At 36.4% G+C, this 15,132-nt stretch overlaps 1 protein-coding gene across 1 annotated transcript in view; it reads left to right on the top strand.

Moving 5' to 3' along the window:
* The window catches only part of LOC135475323 (kazrin-like), a 67,857-nt gene that overhangs the window by 5,302 nt on the left and 47,423 nt on the right, over positions 1-15,132 (top strand). The window lies entirely within an intron of this gene.

Below are 15,132 nucleotides of genomic sequence, written 5' to 3'. Positions count from 1 at the left end.
AGAAATAAGATTGTATGTTCCTGTGTCCTTGCATTTTTAACATATTCATTTTTTTTCTAACATATTTATCCTAGTACCCCACCCAGAAACGCCATCCTGGTACTTCACCCAGACTCATTGTCCCAGTATAACACCCAGACATGTTATCCTCGTACCCCACCCAGACACATTATTCCACACACAGACACATTATCTTGGAACCCTACCCACACACATTATCTTGGTACCCCAACCAGACACATTATTCCACACACAGACACATTATCTTGGTACCTCACCCAGACTCATTATCTTGTTACTCTACCCACACACATTATCTTGGTACCCCACCCAGACACATTATTCCACCCAGACACATTATCTTGGTACCCCACCCAGACACATTATCTTGGTACCCCACCCAGACACATTATTCCACCCAGACACATTATCTTGGTACCCCACCCAGACACATTATCTTGGTACCCCACCCAGACACATTATTCCACCCTGACACATTATTCCACCCAGACACATTATCTTGGTACCCCACCCAGACACATTATCTTGGTACCCCACCCAGACACATTATTCCACCCAGACACATTATCTTGGTACCCCACCCAGACACATTATCTTGGTACCCCACCCAGACACATTATTCCACCCTGACACATTATTCCACCCAGACACATTATCTTGGTACCCCACCCAGACACATTATCTCGGTACCCTACCTAAACACATTATCTTGGTACCCCACACAGACACATTATCTTGTTACTCTACCCACACACATTGTCTTGGTACCCTACCCAGACACATTATCTTGGTGCCCCACCCAGACATATTATTCCACACACAGACACATTATCTGGTTACTCTACCCAGACACATTATTCCACATACAGACACATTATCTTGGTACCCTACCCAGACACATTATCTAGGTACCCTACCCAGGCACATTACCTTCAGTAATCAATATCATGTTTGTTTACTCAAAATACAGCCTATGACAAAGAGGTAATAGAGGTAATTGTCTGCAGACATAAATATAATTTATTCATGATATAAGTGTTCTATCTGGTTGTACAAGAATCATTCTTCAGCATAAGTGCCCCTTTCCCCACCCCACACCTTACCCTCCTCTCCCTCCCCTCTCACTCTTTCCCTGGTCTGCTACATTTCCCACCTTTTTGTGCCACCCAGATTTCTCAGGGAGCATACATTTGTTCTGGTGTGTTTACACGCACAATCAATATGAGAGTGGAGGTAGAGGTGCTCTGATGAAACCCACATATTGTAAATCTGCAGGAATCATGGAGCACACGTCTCATGTTCTAATGGATTCTCTGAGGAAAAATCTGCCAATAAAAAGGCATCAATGAAAAAATGACAGGGCAAACTTTAAGAAGACATCTGGTAGCCCACGAACTGTAATGTTTGTAAACTCGACATTGATTGAAGAAAACTTAGGCTTCAAGTTCTAGACATGTTTTATCTTGAATCTGGCGAAAAGCACATGGCGTGTATATTTCACAATCTTTAGTCACATGGTGGGAGCCCATTGATCTCAATGGATGTGGATACCTGTGACTGGCTACCTATGAAGGCCATCCTGGAAACCATGGTTAAGTAGTAGACAATGGGGCTGGCTGCCCAAAACTGTTAATCTTAGTACAAGTCCTACCCAAATACAAAGCAAATGGGAATTTAGTCTAAGCTTAAGTTAACAAAAATGAGCTTAAGTCATAATATACCTTTGAAAAAGTGGGCCCTAATCAAGTCAAATTATTTACAGGTGATCAGCAAAGGTCTTTTTTATGTGAAACTGAAAGTAATCCGAGTATTAAGACATGATAACGATTGTGTAAGATTTTTTATTATTCTGTACATGTGATTGCAACTTGGAGTTATAATATGTGGCCAGAAATAAACCACACAAACCTGAAAAATGTCTTATCACAATTTACTCAAACTGCCATAAGGAGTGTCCCTGATGAATATTAGAATGTTGTGACATCAAAGTGGCCGAGCCTGATTCATTGATTTGACCAAGAATGATGGCTGAAACTAGCGTATTTATGTATCCATGAATGACATGCATCCCCAGTGACGATTCCATATTAAAAAAAAAAAAAGAGACGACATAAGCGATGGACATTTTCCATATCATGTGTCATTGGACATTGGTAAACATTTATATTTAAAAAACATGATGAATGATTTTCACAAAGAGGCTCTGACCATCTTGAACATTAACAGAGGAAGTCTGGGAACTCTTTCTGATACTGTGTTGCTTTTTGGTATTTTACAAAGTAATTTCCTGTTGTCATTCGAAAGTGCAGTCACACCAGTTCAGGTCTATTCAACGTGTGGACCATATAAAGCACATTTCTTTCTTTTAAATTAATGTATATTTTATATATACATATATATGTATAAAACTGCATGTTGTAGCAGTTTCCATTTTAGAAAATAGAAAGTTAAAATAATCAGTAGCAGTATATCATAAATGTTCATAGTTTGAAAAACTTTTAAGGCATATGGAACAGTCCATTTGTGGTCTTTATTTCAAAAGTATGCTTTTATGGCTAAAAATTTTGGTTGCAGTTTCCTTGATAATCCTTGAGGGATTTGTACCTCTGAGATTTACCTCAGGCTGAGGTCAGTGCAGGGCAGGATGTAACTGTATACACAGCCTCAGGTTCTTAGCAAAGGATATCCGTGTTTGATGAAGGTCAAAGGTTGGCCTGTGTCAATACTACAAGGGGAATAAGCGGAATTCTCACCCCTATTTGGCAGGGGCACACGTATAAACAATGGGGAAACAACTTCAGTGACCGTCATATTTGTGAGATGTGAACGTTTAGCTGGACATATATGTAATATGTTACAAAAGCCCTTAGCATTTGCTATTCCTTTGACATACTTTTTAAAGGAGGCAAAAACATTTATTTATTTATTCATTAATTTATTTATTTATTCATTTATTTATTTATTTATTCATTTATTTTATTTTATTTATCAAAATATAGGTTTACACCAATTCTCATCAAGTGCTTAAAAAACCTTGGAGCCAGAAATCCAAGCCAGATTTGAACTTATAACCTCATCGGTTACAGCCAGTGATCTGAACTGAGGCAGTCTGTCCTAAGAGCACAGTTTCCAAAAAAAAAAAAACAACAAAAAAAATGATAGGGACGTTAACACCAATGTAGCATAGGAATTTGATACTGTTTGTGACATATATACAGTCACACAAGAAATAATATGTAATCAAGAAATTTGATTTGATGCTTTGCATCCTTGGTAGCAATGAGTGATAACTAAGTGTTTACATTGTTTTACATGAAGATGTTAGATATCACACCAATATGACATACATATTGAGCATGCTGTGGATAATTGTACTTTTACATGTAGGAAAGTTTAAAGTTGCTTACTACTTGCCAAGGAGTGTTGTTTATTTCAGGCAAACACACAAAACTAACCACCATCTGGGTATAAATGACATATTCTTGAGTATGGCATTAGACTCAATGAAATAGTGAAGAAATCAAATTGTCACCAGTTTTGATGTTAAATACATACATATAGACAGACTTGAATAAAAAAAAATAAAATTTTTGAAGATAAGTTCATAAAAAAGACAGATTGCTGTTTTCCATATTCAAAATAGAAAGTTCAATGTATGCATTCTAGTTCTCAAAATTAACTTCTGTTGGCTGCAGTTTTTGTCTCAAATTCTCAGAATGGCTGATTTGAACTTAGAATAGCATGCCATGATTTTAGCTCGTTATTCTTTATATACAACAAACACACCAATAAGTAATACATTTTCTTCATAAGTCTTTACAAGAGTTACCTCCTCCTATAATTTGACTGCATTAGGTTATTCCCCTTTAGTGTGCCTGGCGTCAACACAGCATAAATACATTTATTGTATATTGCAACGTTTGAGCTGGCATACATTGGAGTTTTGATATAAAAATGTTAGAGTAATATTCAAATATCAAGAAAAAAAGTAATATATACCCCAATGTTAGCAGCATTCTTCAATTGCAGAATGGAACAGGAAATTTTTCATCGCCATGGTACACATATCAGTATAGCCTTGTTTACTTATTTATTTATTTGATTGGTGTTTTACGCCGAAAGCTAGAATATTTCACCTATGCGACGGTGGTCAGCATCTGAGCCACGGAGGCTCCCAGTGTAGCTTTTAAAATTATATGTTATATAGTTACAACATGGACTTACATCCAAGTTTTGATTTGATACATGTGTTCCAATTTATGACCTCAACACTGTTTATTTCTGTATTTAAAATATGCCCTTTATTAAACACAGAATAAATTAGCAGGATTTATTTTCCTAATAGTGTGTAGAAATGGATTTAGCTGAATACTTCACAAAAATGACAAATGTTGATCCATATAGTTTTTTTATAACTTGTATTGTCTTCAATACAGAAATTATTTATCCATAAATTATATACTATATGCAGAGCTGTCAACCCAGACAGGACCGAAAAGTGGGAGAAACGAACAGCCATTGTCCAGGGTAAATTTCTGGTAGTGAGTGTAGGGAGAAAAAGCCCTCAGGAAAAAATGCTTTTGTGTAATTTTACCCGTACTTTGGAAGCTTTTGCTGTTAGCTATACATTCCATTATTTCATCATTATGCAAGATAAAAACATCATACAACATTATGAAACAACAAAAATAAACCAACATGAGATTTAATGCATTGACTGTGAAAAACGTGATTTTTAATTAAAAAACTTGAGACACATTTGTATGTAAGTATGTGTAAGTATTTCAAACCTGGCAGTGCACTGCGAATTTTTAATTCTTAAGTTTTCACTGGTGTTGGTGACAATGAGTAGCTGAAGACACTGGTAAGTGTGTTTGTACCGTCTTATGCTGATTGAAGACCACTTGTCTTTCCCCATTAAGGTGTGTATATCTGTACATTGCACATGGAAAAGTTCATGTGTAACTTACCAAAGTTTTGTGGTTTACTCTAGTTTTCTCCACCCATACAACTGACCGTCATTAGATACGTGAAATATTGTTAAGTATGACGTCAAGCAAACAGGTAAAAAAAAAAAAATCTACTTATTCACACTGAACTGAAAATTTGATTTCAATTCTTTTTGCACAGCAATTGCATTTACGCACATGGATATACTTCACTCAGACTTCGTCCTTGGCAAACAATTACAGACAAATCACATGAAACAGCCACATTACTAGTTGTCACTGCTGTATTAGGATGTAAAAAAAAGGACCAGAACCAAAACCCCATCTCAAGATTTTGTCAGAGTGTAACCATAGTAACAACCAATTTAATTTTCTTGATTGATTTAAACTTGCTTCCTGGATAAATATGTGTAAGTAAACAAGATCATTATGAAAGAACAAAAAATATACATTTCATGTATGTTGCCATGGTGTAATGCAGTGTAAAACCTTGTTTGGTGTTAATGTTTTCTGGCTGAGTAAAATTAATTATTTTAATTATTTGAATTTCAATTTCAGCATTTAATTGACTTAGAATTATTGAGTTAGTTTACACGAACATGCAGCAGTATTGTATATGAAGCTTGTTTATATTGTAGCCCAGCTTTGAAGTGATTTTGGGTTTTAGATCGGGTATATTGTCTGCAGTGATAAGACGACTGTGGTAGATGTGGGCTGGCCCATCGTGAAATCCCTTGATCAAAGGGACATCTGCATCGACAGCTGGAGTTAAACCTCCAGATAGCGTGTGATACATGCAGCCTCAATAACAGCTGGCAGGCAGCTTACACACGAATAGTACTGTAATCCCTTTGCTAATGACTAACCTACAAACATGTAAATATGTATTCACCAGTGATGTATATTGGCTACCCTATGAATATGTTTACTTTTCGACCATCACGCCATTGGTAACAGTAATCAATACAAGTCATAGTAACAACTGCATACATGCATTTGAGTGTTTTCATTTTAGCTATGATATATATACTGTGTTAGGTAGATCTGCTAGGGTCAGAAAGTCAAAGCAAAGTTAATTACATACTTTTTCAGCATATTTATTAAATATTTTATCTTTTATAGCGCCCAAAAAAGTTGTGTTAAATCACAAGATTTGAATTTGGATTAAAATTCAGGAATTTGAGATTCTCATAAAGCTTTATCATGATAAAATGAGAAAAAATTAAAATATTCTAAAATAGAAAAGACATGTAAAAATTAAAGGGGGCGAATGTCACTCGATTTCCTTTTATTGCTTATGATACTATGAAAGCAATCAATTAATTATTAAGTTAGCATCATTGGTTGATACCTGTGTGATGAATTTTCAAGAATTCATTTGATTCAGGCTAACCCCCAGTCATAAAACTGTGCATAGAATTAATTCATTTATTTGATTAGTGTTTCAGGACGCTCAAGAATATTTCACTAATATAATGGAGGCATGTCATGCAACTGTCTCGCACATGTATGTAAATTTTGACTTTCAGAGATTTCACTGAAACTGTAAACATTACACAGATACTGTGTCATAAAGCACTGAAAATACTGGTAGAATGTATGCAACAGGCAAATATATGAAATGACTGAAAAATTATTGGAGCATATTCTCTTTTAAATTTATACCCATATTTGTGTCATTTTGTTCCAGGATATATAATTATCCTAAATAATAAAATTAACACTGAACATTAATAGTGAGCTTGTCATTAGTGAAGCTTAAAGTTTAGTGTGTAAAATTAGTGAAATAGATCTTGAAAAGTTTTCAGTAAGGAATGGGAAATGTACATTTTGGAACCAGACACATATATTGTACTTCAGCAGTGAAAATTGTGGTATATTATTTAGTTCTTCTTTAATTAACCCACAATTGCATTTAACATTGGATGACTTTATATTACCTAAAGGAAAGTGATTTTGTTCAATTGTGTCCAATAAAATAACTGTTAGTAAAGTCATGATGTTTAATTTATATGTATCAGGATGTTTCTATATGTTCAGTCTTATGAGGCAACAGTGTTGCAGAAAAATGCACATGTTTACACAAAGTATTTATTTATTTATTTATTTGATTGGTGTTTTATGCCATGCTCAAGAAAATTTCACTTATACCACGGCAGCCAGCATTATGGTGGGAGGAAACCAGGCACAGCCCGGGGGAAACCCACAACCATCCGCAGGTTGCTGAAAGACCTTCCCACGCACGGCCGGAGAAGAAGCCAGCATGAGCTGGACTTGAACTCACAATGACCGCATTGGTGAGAGACTCCTGGGTCATTAAGCTGCGGTAGCGCGCTAACCGACTGAGCCACGGAGGCCTCTTACGCAAAGTAACCAATACCTATAAATGTATGTCTTTTGTGATGAAAAATATATGAAATATATTTCTTTAAAAATAAACCATACCATATACATTGTGTCCACACCCTGTTTACACCCAATGCTTCAATGGCAAAAAGTATTCAACAATATTTAATAAGTGTAGTTTTCTGGAGCTCATATATACCCCAATGAATTCTAAAGGTAAAAACATTAACATTGTCTCTAGCTTGCCAACAAGTATTCATTTAACATAACAACCCATCCTATGCCCCCTCCTACCTGCTCCCAATGTCATTTGCCATGACTCTCTCAGCCTTTTTGCAAGAGATAACAAACATTGTCCAACAAATACAAATATGTAAGCATTTTCAAAGAATTAGTGTTAAACATCGGTGAAATATGTAAATAAACATTTTCTAATTGGTTTGACACTAAATATAATATACGCTATTCACAGTTTGGGTTGATTTAATGAAAGGGCTCACTTCATGCAGTGTTGTAAATAATAAAGCCTGTTTAGAAAACATTTTGGTCACAGATGACAAATCAACAGGGCTTGGATTTGAACCAACCCCCTTCATGGGTGAAATTCCGCCAAGCCAAGATTCTGTTGTTTGCCCTTTGTAAGTATGTTTGTAACACGTATAACAAAATCTCTACAGCAAGTCGGTAGATACCAATATCTCCATGGTAGATACCAGCTTCACTTTGGGCAGTCGTATGAGGAAAAAAGGAAACAAACACAAGAAGTAAAGAAAAAAAAAGAAAAAAAAAATTTAAATGGAGATGGAGATGTCCAGCACATTGCAGTGTATGCCAGCTGACTCATTATGTCATGTCAAAGGTTATCTGTCTAACATTTCTGCGCCTCTACATGCCAAAACAACACGTGGATAGTTGATAAAACATTAGACTACGGAATCATAATCTGACAGCCCACCTTTAATTTTGGAACATTACATTCTTTGTGGGGGTGATTAAATGTGCAATACCGGTAGCATATGATATTTAAATCTGGGCAACTGCTTTTATTAATTGTATGATAAACCTTACACTGCTTATTTGAACTTAGGACTCTATATTTTATAATTTCAGACTATAATTGTGCGTGAGTGGGAGTAAATTGGTACTATGTTAACCTGTGCGTGAATTTAGGGACCCACCTAAAACCCCTTTACATGTCGCCGCTGATAGTGACTCTGTCCAGTGTTCTGTACCAGCGCCGGTCGCGAGGGTATGGTACCGCATGCTGCTTGATGGTGTATAGGATAAATACCGGTGGTGGAATTTGCGATCAAGGCTCGCTGTATCAGGCCAGTATTAATTTGTGTCTAGCCACAGACAGAATGGAGGGAGCCCTAGAAAGATTAGCAGAGGCCATGTGCTAGAGCTGGTGCCTACGTCGTCGGTTTTAGCCATTTTGTCCGAGATTTTTATTGTACCGGTAGCCGATATATGTATACATCAGAAATAGTCAAGAGCGAGCCCCCACAACAACAGCATCGGCGGATAGCTCGGTCAATACTGCGATGCTCCCTGCCTGACCAGACGCGTCACAGTGGGCGGACAGCGACCCTTTCGTTTACCGCGAACCCATCACACCGTTCTCTTATAGGTAAATTGCGTATATTTAATACCTGTTCGGTGACCTTGCTTTGATGTGACTGGTCCAATAGCCAGCTTTTCATTGACAGAGGTAAACACAGTGGGGAAAAGCCATACCTCTATTTTGGGGGTGACAGGACAGAGGCACAAAGAGACCTGCTGAGCTAATGACATATTGCCCTATTCTACCTGAATGATGATAAATATATTGGCATGTTGTACAGTGTATGGACTGATGATGGAACTTATATAGGCATTTATAAATATTAGCGTCAGATACGTGTGTTCAACAGTCTTGAAGATCATGCCGGGGCTGTCATATTGCAGGAATTACCTGAGCTCCGGTCTAGTTGAAAACAAGAGCGTGTAATGATTTACTTGTGTCATCCAGTATCACCTGTGAAGCGAAGTATGATTGGTCGAATCAGATGCAATGGATTGCAACGAATGACAGTTTTTATACATATATTACTAGCCTGCAAAATATCACTGCTACTAGCCAGTAGTGACCTGTAACTAGGCAGAGGACAGACTATAGCTGAAGACGAAAACATTTACCCACTCCAGTCGTGCATATTTTGTAATATAAGGCTGGAAGATACAGGTATTGACCAGTGACAATGTTTTAATGGCCTCCAGTGTTTAGTTTTTGGGTACTTTTACGTTGAGTCTGTCCCAGGAGGGCTCAGATTTACACGTGTGGATTTCGTGTTCCCGGTACGTCACCCCAAACTGGAGAAGATACTGTTTTACTTACACCAGCTGCGAGCGGTGTGTGGGGTGGAAGGGGGCGGGATGTCGGTTACCTCTAATTACCACGCCTCGTTAGTGAAGGGTAAGGAGAACTAATGATTTTGTTACTAAGTGTTTGTTACTTGAGGAAGAAATCACATTAAGGGTCGATATTAAAGGTGAACTGTATCGGACGTTTCTCATTATTGTACAACCGGGGAAGTTATTTTAGTGAAAATAATTCATTAAATGTTTTGAATACAAAGGGCCTCCAATGTTCCAGAATTCATGGGCTTTGATGTTTTGAGACCTGTTCAGGTTTCTGCAGTATTTCTCCATCCAAATATAAGCTGCAAATTGCAAGTACGTATAAATACATATGTATAACCTGATAATAGAAAAATGTAACACAATTATCGCAGTGTGTTTTCTCTGACAACCTACAGTTTCATATTACAAACATTTTGCTGTTCACCTTCAACAACAAATTGTGGCCAGTGTCTTTTGAGATTGGTGCTGGTTCGTGTTATATTAGCTAGCCTGTCTCATCGAACTGCTCTACATTTTCATCTAACTGCACAGCATCCAGTGGAAACTATGTTTTTAGGTGATTGTTTATAAATGTAGGTACCTCACAGGTAACTGTATGGTTAAATACAGTTGATAAATCACAGTCTAGTCAGACCAGAGCTTGTTTAACTTGGCTGGCCTGCCCGAAATTCCATAAACCTGGTACCACTGAACCAGTGTACAAGTGTTAATTTCAAGCTCTGTGTAACACCACCTTACTGAAATATGATCTGGTCTGGTTTTGCTTTAAAAAAAAATATATATATTGGCATCTTGATTTACACAAACACGTTGTGGTCTTCCACATGACTTGATGTACATAGACCCCTTGTGTCTGTACAGTAGTCATGGATAGCTAGATGCACCCTCCCCCAGTTTAGACACATTGAGCCTGTATAGGCTTGATGCATGCGTGCATATAGTATATTACGTCTTCTGTAGGGATATGTAGTAATAAATAAATATGCTTTGTCATGTTACAAAGTATGTCCATTACAATACCCATTACTCAAGTAAGTCACTAAACACATGCACCACTCGGACATGCAAACATAATGAAAAAAAAAAGATTGTAAAATTAGAAAACAGTGCGAAGTATTTATATTGTATACTGTATCAATTTAATTTTGAATTTTTAATTAAATTCTTGTATATGATTTCTAATCTCGTGATTCTAATCTCGATGTACGTGATACCCCCGGCACCCCCCCTACCTTCCGCCAAAAGTGCATTATTACAGGCAAATAAATGCCATAAAATATTACTTTTGGTGCCTAAGATTAAATTTCCCAGTAGGATATCATCCTACTTTACAAACAGACCTGAAAACACCTTTCTGTGTCCATTAGAACTCTTTAGTTTTTAGTTTTTTTTTTTTGGTCTTTAGTTAGCTCATTTTAACTCTATCAGTATGGGGGAAAATTAATAAATTAATAAATCAGATCTCCAACAAACTATCAGCCCTATTGGAGTCAGCCGATTCATAATGGTGAAGGGAAATGAAGTAAATGCTATTTGCATCCAGAAGACACTGTAAAGTACCATCTGCATGCCTAAATTACAGAAAATCTAATTGTATTCATCTCCATGAATTCCAAACAGTTGTAGCCATTGCATATTATGTATGTAACCTTTTCGCAGATGAAAGGGCAACTTTCGGTGCAATTTATGCACATTTTTAATCTGATTTTGAAGACAGAACATCATTGTTTGGATTAGCCAACTTCAGGGTATCACACAAAGGCATAGTTTTATCAGTCAACGCAGAATAATGCCATGAGAATATATTTGAATAAACACCTTGCAAACAGGTGAAAAGGTTGAAGAATTGCACTAGTTGTTTGACGAATGAATTGCACTGAGCATATATATAGTTGTATTTAAATAAACCTGAAAAGTGTTTGTAGAAAGCTACATTCGGTGAGCAGAGTAAAAGCTGGATCAGACCACAGAAGAAAAAAAACATGAAAGAAAGAAACAAAATAAAGGTTGATACACATAGTGAACAGTTGTTGCCCTCGACACACAGTACTTCCATGCAGTATATATTTGACGCGTACTGCATAATGTTTGTAAGATGTGAGTTAATTGGTACTAGAAGCTTAGCCCTTCATTGTACAAATGAAAAATATTTATACTGCAGTGAACAGCTTTCATGGTAAAGTATTTAAAAAAATGTAGGAAATAAAATGAAAGGGTGTGGGATTGAAAATGTGATAAAAGCTTTCCTTTGTAAGCTCACTGTGTGCCATGTAATTGCTTCTGCTTGTCACTACTTTGTCACGGACAGGAAGTCAAGGCTTACAGCCATGCTTTGATGTCATCGCTGATATCACTCAGCCAGGTGTAAATATACCTCGTTTAGCACAGGTGTGACATAATGAGCTGGAAAACTTGTCATGATCTAATGATAAGGGAAGACTCTGGGTTGGCAGCTGTAAATTTTCTCTATACAACTTTTACACTGACTGAACAGGTTTTCATGTCATAGCCTAGTAGACTTTGAAACCGGCGTCTGTACGATCAAGTTGTTTTTTCAAGTTGAACCTAAGTTCTTACCTGTCACTCTTAGCTGAGAGCATATGTTAATTAATGTGGATATAAGGGGGAGAAAGCTTTCCTTTATAAATAAAACTGGGATTGCAGTTATGAAGAAATAAATATAATAAATAAGAATGAAAAAAAATATATAGATTTGGTCTTACTTGACTCCCTTTATCTTTACTGCCAGATGTATTTCTTTGATTATTGTATATATGATTTGATATATATATCTGATATTATACTTTCCTAATCACTAGTTATTTATTTTTTTTTTATTTTTTTATTTTTTTTCTTGGTAAGGGATTGAATTGCATTGAGTTTTTGTCATGGGAATTGTGATTGTCTTGATACATGCACACATTCTCCATCTAATTAAGATAAAGATAAATTATGCACTGATTCTTTATATATATATATATAGCTGTGAACACTAACTTTCACAACAGTGGTGAGCCCAAAATTGGGATCAAATTTAGCATGAGGTTTAATTATGTGAGAAATCTAATAAGGGGGAAAGAGCGGATAGAAGACTGAACAGGCCAGGCAGGAAGCATATATATATATATATATATATACTTGTGCATATACTTAATTACAGCAGATCATTTATGTACTGGTAAGGGCTCACTGTTATTTGTGGAGGCCATCGTAATAGTAGAAACAGGTATTTTCTTGTTACCTGTGAACCCCAGTTTAACAGATTACTTCTGAACAAACAGAGGTGAGTGTTTCAGACATCCTATTCAAACTTGGAATTTTGAAAAATAAGCAAATACTTAAAGTTCAACATTTAAGAGACAGGTAAGGAAAAAAAAAGATAGGCATAAATACTACGAGTCCACATATTGTGCATAAATTGTTTGATCAAAAGGTAATAGATGGCACAGCTGAAGGGTTTTCATCACCTGATTAATTGTTAAAGATCTTGTATAATTGTGGATTTGTTGTTTTGCTACAAACCTTGACATTGTTTAAGACAAGTCTCCTAAAGGTATAGGCATAATTTGGATTTATTTCAATATTTGATTGGCTGTCGCTATGAAGTTATGAACATTTTTTACTCGGAAAACTTCATCCAGCAGTGTGGGTAATATTAAGGAACAGATATATAAAGGACTTTTGAGAAAACAAATTGTGTTGAAGCAAAACGGAACAATAACTAAAAATCCTTGGATCAGATCAATGTGCTGTCTGAGTTGGCCATTGTTGAAAACGTAGAGGAGAGAAACTGGTTATTGAAGGGCGAGGAATTAGAGTTAAAGAGGCAGGGATGTGTATGTCATTTTGCAGGTATTACTAAAGTGTCAGGTTAATCCGCTTGGAGAAAGGATTGAGGGGTTGGGGGGACTTGAGACGAATTGCATGGAATGTTGTGCTGTATAGGACTGCAAATGAGGATACAGGCTACTAGTTATGCTGTAATCTTTCTAAAAGTCTGACACTTGAACACTAGCAAGCTCATCTTTTTTGTCTGAAAACTTTCAGGTTAATGTATTTCTAATGGATGACATAATTTGTAGCATCTGCAAATCTTAAATCCTAACTAATTCTGAGTTTATTATGGTAAAAAGTTCCCAGGGGTCATGTCATCATTCCAAATAAATGACAATATGTTAAATGATAATTGTTCTCACTATGATATTTTTTTTTTTTAAAATCCTGAAGAGCAAAATATGAACTGGGGCAAAACTTATTATTGTGTATAAGTCAGGCCAAACTTTTTTGTTAATATGTTTCTCAGTAAATGCAAGCTGGTACTTCCATGTTTAGGAGTTTGAGGGACACATCATGTACTGAATGCTCACTGTGAAGTACTAACATCTGAATATACAAGAAAGCAGAACCGGTAATTCTTTGTCAGTTTTCTATCTATTATCAAGCAATCTCATTTCAAATTTAATCATTTTGTCTTGTCCTCAGAAACCTGGCAATTGAAATGTATTCTAGCCAGATTTTCACTTATTAGTAAATTTTGATGTGCATTGGGGAATGTATATGTTTAAGCAACAGTGTAACCATCTGTATGTTACTGGTAAGATTTAGGAAATTTAAGGTAACCCTTTGTGAAGGGATTTGTCTAATCCCTTCCTGCCTATAGTAAGGCGATACTTTCGGTATTACCCTAACATGCCCCACAGGGAATAAGGTTACCCCCTACCAATACTTGCACCCTCCCCCCCACCCTCACCAAAACACTGAACAGGTAGGAAATTACCTGCTGGGTTACCCACAGGGTGTGACTGGGGATAAGCAATGGGATAATTGAAATGGAATTAAACTCGGAGAGGGAAATAGTTGAACAGCCTCCAAATTTTGTAGGGTTAATGTTTATTTGTCCACCAGGAATTGCATCATTATTTAATTGTGTTTATTTCAAGTCTCTCTTTTTTTTTTTTTTTTTCATTGTTACCTTTTCCATTTGATACACATGACTTAAATGTTTCTGTAGCTGTTTAGAATCCAAAAAATGTCAGGATACTTAATTCTCATTAGCTTATAATTTGTGGTATTGGATTGTGAGATCAAAATATTGCACTGATAAAATTTTGCAGAATTTAATGGTCTTAGTATTGGGCGAGGAGTTGAATTGTACTGGTAGAATTTGCCTTTCATAGGATAATAATACCTATCTTGTGCAGATTGAGTACATGGCAGCCTATCAAGTGATCTAGCAAACTGTTCACAATCTGTCATTTTGAGGATTGTTTTCCTCCGTTTCTAGAGCTTTCTTGCCGTCTGTGATCATTTATTTCTAAAGGTCATCCAGGCTTTGTCTGTTAGGGCTACAGCTGATTGCATTCAATTGGATTCCTCGCTTACAAGTTGCCATGGTTTATTGGGTGAAAATCTA

Source organism: Liolophura sinensis, chromosome 9, assembly GCF_032854445.1.
Source record: "Liolophura sinensis isolate JHLJ2023 chromosome 9, CUHK_Ljap_v2, whole genome shotgun sequence".
Taxonomy (NCBI): Eukaryota; Metazoa; Mollusca; class Polyplacophora; order Chitonida; family Chitonidae; genus Liolophura; species Liolophura sinensis.
The sequence above is the reverse complement of the archived record's forward strand: the minus strand, read 5'-3'. Positions and strand labels throughout refer to the sequence as shown.